We start from the raw sequence: 6,000 nt of genomic DNA, 5'->3' as shown, positions 1-6,000 counted from the left end.
TCCCACTATATAAAATTGCTATAATGAACACTTATCTTCTTGAACATTACAAGCAGGCTGGCCTTAATTTTCTATCCCTTTTTTTTTTTTTTTTCTTATGATTACAATGTCATTGGAATATAAAACCTTTAATTGGGGAAAAAGAATAAGATTAATATTAATATCACCATCAGGAATAGTCAATAAAGCAGTGTTTTCTGTCAAGAAGTCTGTAAAGCCATTAGCACACTTCACCCTGGCACATCTGTGTGAATGCATTGTGTGGCACCACTCTTCCCTCCAAGTTCTTTCCCAAGTTTGTTGGTCTGGATAATTACACTCCTCTGAAAAGTGTGTTTTCCTTCCAGCTCTGTGTTTGTGCAGTGCCTAAATTAAAACCCCTCCTGTTCTGGCTTGGAGATAATACTTTATTCAGTAAAAACGATGTGTATGAACTGGAGAGAAGGGACAAGTTGCTGCTAAGCCCCCAGCCTCGTGTGGAACTTAGGGAAGAGGTTCAAAGGGTGATCTCAGGGGCTCTGCAGAACGGCTCAGTGCAGTGGGAGGCTGCTGTGTCCCTACCTTCACTTTCAAACAGCTGATTTACAAATTGCTGCTCTCTGAAACCTTCCTGTTAACACTGCACATAGATGGAGCTGCTGCTATTTACCCAATACATTGTCTTATAAATAATAATAATAAAATTATGGAGAGCTTATGTGGAGATTAAATGTGTTTCCCCACAGCAGTATGAATATTGACTCTGGAAGGCTCTTCCTGCCAGAGCAGAAACATGCAATTTTGTTACAGCCTCAGAGGTAAATACTGGTATTTGAACAGTGCTCAGAAGGAATAATGAAGTGTTTTAGTAGCTCCGTGCTTCATTTATGTAGGTTCAACAATTTCTGTGAGTTCTGATCATGGAGAGAAAAGCTTCAGAAAATATCCAGTGTTTAAAATGTGGGAATCCTACTGCACTGAAGATTTTGTGATAGGCTTCCATTTATATGGGATTCTTTCACGTAACTTTGAATTCTTGTTAAAATTTGACTCATATAAATTCTGCTGTCTTAAGTATGTGTCAAAAAATGACAGGTAACATTATGCTGGTGGAATCTGGATCTCTCTAAGGGGAAAAACAATCCCCAAAATGCTTGCCTTCCTCCACCTAGAGGGAGCACAGTGGGAAGCAAAGCAGAAAAAGTGAGTGGAAGGGCTATTACTAAAGGAGACAGGAGTTTCATTATTGTATTATGTGCCGGTTTGGCCAAATTTAAAAATATATCCTCTGAGAGAAGGCAGGTTACAAACCACTCCTCCCCCACCAGGTTCAGAAAAAACCCTTTTTCCTTGAAGGAAAGTGAAAGAGATAAAAACTATTTATTCATCAAACATACGGGAAAAGGATAATAATGCTAAATAATAAAATCTGTCGCTGTGGGGAAAAACCTGGGAAAGTGTTCGAGTCCTCCCTTTGGTGTCCTCGGAGCTGGGGCTTGGCCCAGGGCCAGGCCCTCTGTGCCTGGTGGAAAGTCCTCCCAATGTGCTCTGATGTTGAAACTGTCCAGCAGAGAAGAAAGGAAAAAAATTGGAGTCCCAGGAAAACAAAGTTCAACTCTGTGGAGGAAAAGGAGCTGAAAAACTGGCTGAAAGCTGGCTGGAAAGAAAGCAAGCAGGGTGCTTCCCTCCGCTCTCGCTCTCCCGCCGCAGCTGAACGCAGAGAGCCGTCTCTGTCTCTGTGTGACCTTGAACAAGCTGCAAACTGCTTTGAAAAAGTTTTGCTCAGTTTTTCCTTCCCCCTCTCAGGCTCAGTTTAAAGGCGTAGAAAGGCACAAAATTAATTCCTGGGCATGGGGCAGCGATAGGGGATACACATCATAAAGTCACCCCAAGACATATTACACTAAACATATGCAACAATCTTATGTATGTAACTAAATCTGGTCCAGGAAAATACACCACACGACTTGGAAGACAGAAGAACAGGTTGTCCTGATTTACAGTGTAAGATCCCGATGTTTTAGGGGTGCTTTCACCCTCAGTCAGACACAGAAACCACAGGGAATGGAACAGGGTGGCTCATGGAATAAAGTAGAACATGGTCAAAGGCAAGAAAAGGTTAAATGTGAGGAGAGCAGAAGAAAAGAACCAGTGAGAAGCTGGGCAGAGGGCTGCAGGCACAGAGGCTGGTGCAAAAGGGCATCTCTGGTGGCTCTGTGACCTTTGGCAAAACATTCTCATTCCAGGGCTGCTTCAGCTACAGCTGGGGATTTTGGAATGTGAATTAGCTGATTTCAGAAGGTGATCTGTTTCATGCCTGGACATCCTGTGTTTCCTGGCTCACTGTTCACACAGCCTGTGTCTTCTAAGGTAGGTAACTTGTGGTGTCTGGTTAGGGGGGGATGAATGGGGGTCTGAAAGCTTTCAGCAACAAGAGAGAAAATACTGCTGAGTGAAAGAGCTTTGTGTGGCCCTTATTCCCTGATGTAGGACCAGGAGCATGTACCTGGCTTTGAGACCCCATGTGTATTGGGGGTTCATCCTTGTGTGAAAGGTGTGTGTTAACAGTGTCAGACCCCAGGTACAGGTTCAGGATACAGGATCTGAGGGAAATAGGTGTGCTGTGCAATGTTTGTCAGGGTGTCAGCAGCTGAAGAGTGTCTGAAAAAGAAAAGTTTTGTCATTTTTTCTGATTAAAAGGCACCAATATGAAAGAGCTTGTACAACTACAGTAGGAGCCTCTCTTGTGTTCTCAAACAGCATCTCTGTTCTATACACCCATACTGAGATCAGAATTTGATTCTGAAACTCATTCTGCAAGGTGATGTGTATGAGGAAAGAGAGAGTGATCCCAGACAGATAATAAATACAGGAGAATTACGTCAAATACTGTTTCAGAAGTGTTGCAGATGGAAAATTATATCACAATGTATTACATATGTTGCATGAAACTAAAAAAATTGATTCCACTGAGTTGCAGTAAAATCAATGTCTGTTAGCTGGAGCTCTGGGTGTCATAGTGCCCTGCTTAAAGCTGACCTCCAGCCAGCAGCTTAAAAATCAGGCCAGGAGCCACAATGACCACTATTTCTTGAGAGTAGTTTTTTCTCTCCAGATTGAGGGTTTAAAAAAACAAAATGCGTGTGCAAATGCATAGCATCTCTGTTGTTGTTCCCCTTTCCTTGACCTCTGTTATTTTCAGTATTTTCAGAATATTTTTCAGTTGTTGTGTCTTCAACTTTTCTAAAGACTTCCTTATTCTGTTATTTCAGGAATAACTCCCCCCCTCCCCCAAACCTACTTGTTTACCATCTGTACTCAGCTACTGAGAAACAAACAGAAGCTTCCATTGCTAATCCCTGTTTGGAATTATTTTTCTGTAGCCCCTTCAAAAGCTTTCTGGGGTCATTAATGCTCACCCACATTGCATTTCAAATCTAAGAGCCCTTTTTGTCTATGGGTGGGTGGAAGAGGGTTGCTTCAGTCAGGGTGCTGCTGAAGATGTGGGGGCTCTCCTTGAGGCAGGTCTGACTGATACAGGAGTTGGTTAAATCCTATTAGAATCATTAGAATAAAACTACCGTTTGTTCCAGTGTGGCATTTCCATCCTTTATAAAACTTCACTGGGCTGAAATTTTGCTGGATTCTAAAGTGCTGTGCATCCTCCTGAGGGCATGATTTGCCCTGATAACTGATGTGGATACCGCTCCTGTATTTAAATATTCAGTATGCAAACGTTTGTGTGGGCATCATGAAAACTTTCTGTGTACTTCAAACTAGAAGCAGAAACGAAATCATGCATTTGATTTACAGAGAGAAAGGAAAAAAAACAAACCCACAACACGCCCTGCAGCAATGGAATGAGAATATTTTAAGAGCCTTAGGCCCTGCAGGGGATTATAACTAGGGAGCACAGTTCTTTTTTCCCTCCTCTGATCCACAGCTGCTCTGCTGCAGCAGGTTTCCCTATCCAGCAGCCTCCCTGTGGGGAGCTGATCCCTCTTCTGCCTCCCAAAGTGGGGCATGCAAGGCACCAGGAGAATAAGCTGGATAAAAGGGCTGGATGAGTGACTGGGTGTTGTGAGAGGAGTGTGAACTGTATTGACTCCAAAAATGCCTCTGTTTTGTGCAATCCTGCCTGTGGCACTCGTAAGGCCGACACCTGCAAGTGTTGAACCCATTCAAGGCAAGGCAGACAGTTGGATTTCCAACAAATATTTTTTTTCCAGAACACATTGCTTCCTGCTGCTTTATGAGCTGAGGGATGCAGTATCTTCACAGTCAAGTAAAATTTAACTTGTGATGTGTGCACAGCACACCATGATTTTTGGAGGGAGGGTTACCTGTGTCTCCTATGTTGACTATGGAAGGCATAATATTTAACACTCTCTTCAAAACCATCAGCAAGTACCTCCTGAACCTGCCTTACACAACATTGCAACATACTTTTCCAAAGAAAATCAACCTCTGAAAGTGTTGGTAATGCCAGAATTCCGGATGCTCGTGCCACAGCAGAGAGATTTCCACCTCCACGTTCTCAGTTTGGCAGGAAAAGTATTCCCTAATTTGCTTGGTGTGATGAAAGCCGCCTCATCTGTTCTCCAGCCTTCTGAAACCAGTGTCTGTTAAAAGGCAAGGAGTATTAAGGGGCTTGAGATTTGGTGGTGACATGGGCCTGTTGGTTTGAAATGATTTTTCATTTATGCAGCTGTAATTATTGTTGGTTACTAATAATTGCTGATGGTGGTCAGTATTTGTCTGGCACCAGCATTTCACAAATGCTGTGACAAATGGCAATGGTGAGAGGACACCACTTTGTTCCTCACGAGTCCAGCCTCATGAGTCACATCCTGGGAGGTCCTGTAACATACAGATCATGTCACTGATGTTAGACTGAATAAATATGGATTTGCTGCACCCCCATAGTGATAAGGGCAGCTAAAATCCCTGGCTGCTTTAAATTGCACCTCATTTCTACCAGGGATGGAGAATTTAATGAAATTGTTTAGCAGATGAAGCATTATAGAGATCCTTTTATACAAAATGAATGGCTTTAGCTAATACTGTTCTTCTGAGATGGAAAGGAGCAAGTGTATCAAAAAGCATCATGTTTAATCTCATAATTTTCCTCTACTACAGGCTTTCATGAGTTATTAGGTGAAGCTATTTGGATGGAAAACATGTACATAACACATGAGTATTTCACTCAAGTATGTTATTTAGTTTTTGAGAGGCACTGTTACTTATGATCCTGACCAAAATGATGGATGCACTCAAAGGGGTTAAGCTGAAGCCACTGCTGTATGAATCACCTACCAAAATCCAATTGCGTCGGAAGTGGGGGAAATGTGTAGAATGTGAGGATTCCTGTGTACTTGAAAATACGAAAATAATTATCTGAGCATGTTTTTGTGCAACACTGCAAGAGCTGTTTCCCTGTTAGAGAGAAAGCACAACTTCCTTGGAACACCTGGGGAAACATGACAAAGTAGCTGGGTATTTTTTGACAGCTACAGAATCCACCTTTTTGGATTTGGCAAATGTGCAATTTCTGCTGCTTTTACACCAGAGCTGGCAGGACAGTGGCTCAGCCTAGCAGGGCCTGCAGCTGCATCTCCCACCGGTGACAAAGAGGAGCTGGTGGCTTGTGGCACTGCAGGATGGATGTGACTGCACGGGGGACAGGGGGAACATGGCTCAGCTGAGCTCAGCACCTGTAGCTGTGGCAGGGCTCACCAGCCCTGCCTGCACCGTGATGGATGCAGCTGATTAAGACAAGTCATTAGGAGTGGCTGCCGTGTTTGATTAATTCAATAATAGACGGAACAAAACGTATGGGAGTGTGTGAGGGGAGATACAGACTCTGACACAGGCTGTATACAGATACTCTGGCTTTGACAGCCTGAAATCTATTAATGCTTTAATTAAAATGATCTGTGGAGCAGATGAGGAATACATCAGGACCACTCTCACAGGAGAAACAGCACCAGAATGTATATAAAGCAGCTGTGGTTCAGTTTC

The 6,000-nt window shown here is 43.1% G+C and overlaps 1 long non-coding RNA gene across 1 annotated transcript in view; it reads left to right on the top strand.

Moving 5' to 3' along the window:
* The first annotated feature begins 2,204 nt into the window (after nucleotides 1-2,204).
* Nucleotides 2,205-6,000, top strand: part of LOC138111203 (uncharacterized) — a 60,896-nt gene continuing 57,100 nt past the window's right edge. Inside the window, exon 1 of the long non-coding RNA XR_011151272.1 lies at nucleotides 2,205-2,349. This is a non-coding gene — a long non-coding RNA (uncharacterized lncRNA). The remainder of the gene's footprint in view (nucleotides 2,350-6,000) is intronic.

The sequence above is a fragment of the Aphelocoma coerulescens genome, chromosome 5 (genome assembly GCF_041296385.1).
Source record: "Aphelocoma coerulescens isolate FSJ_1873_10779 chromosome 5, UR_Acoe_1.0, whole genome shotgun sequence".
NCBI lineage: Eukaryota > Metazoa > Chordata > Aves > Passeriformes > Corvidae > Aphelocoma > Aphelocoma coerulescens.
This window is presented reverse-complemented; position numbering and strand designations above follow the sequence as displayed.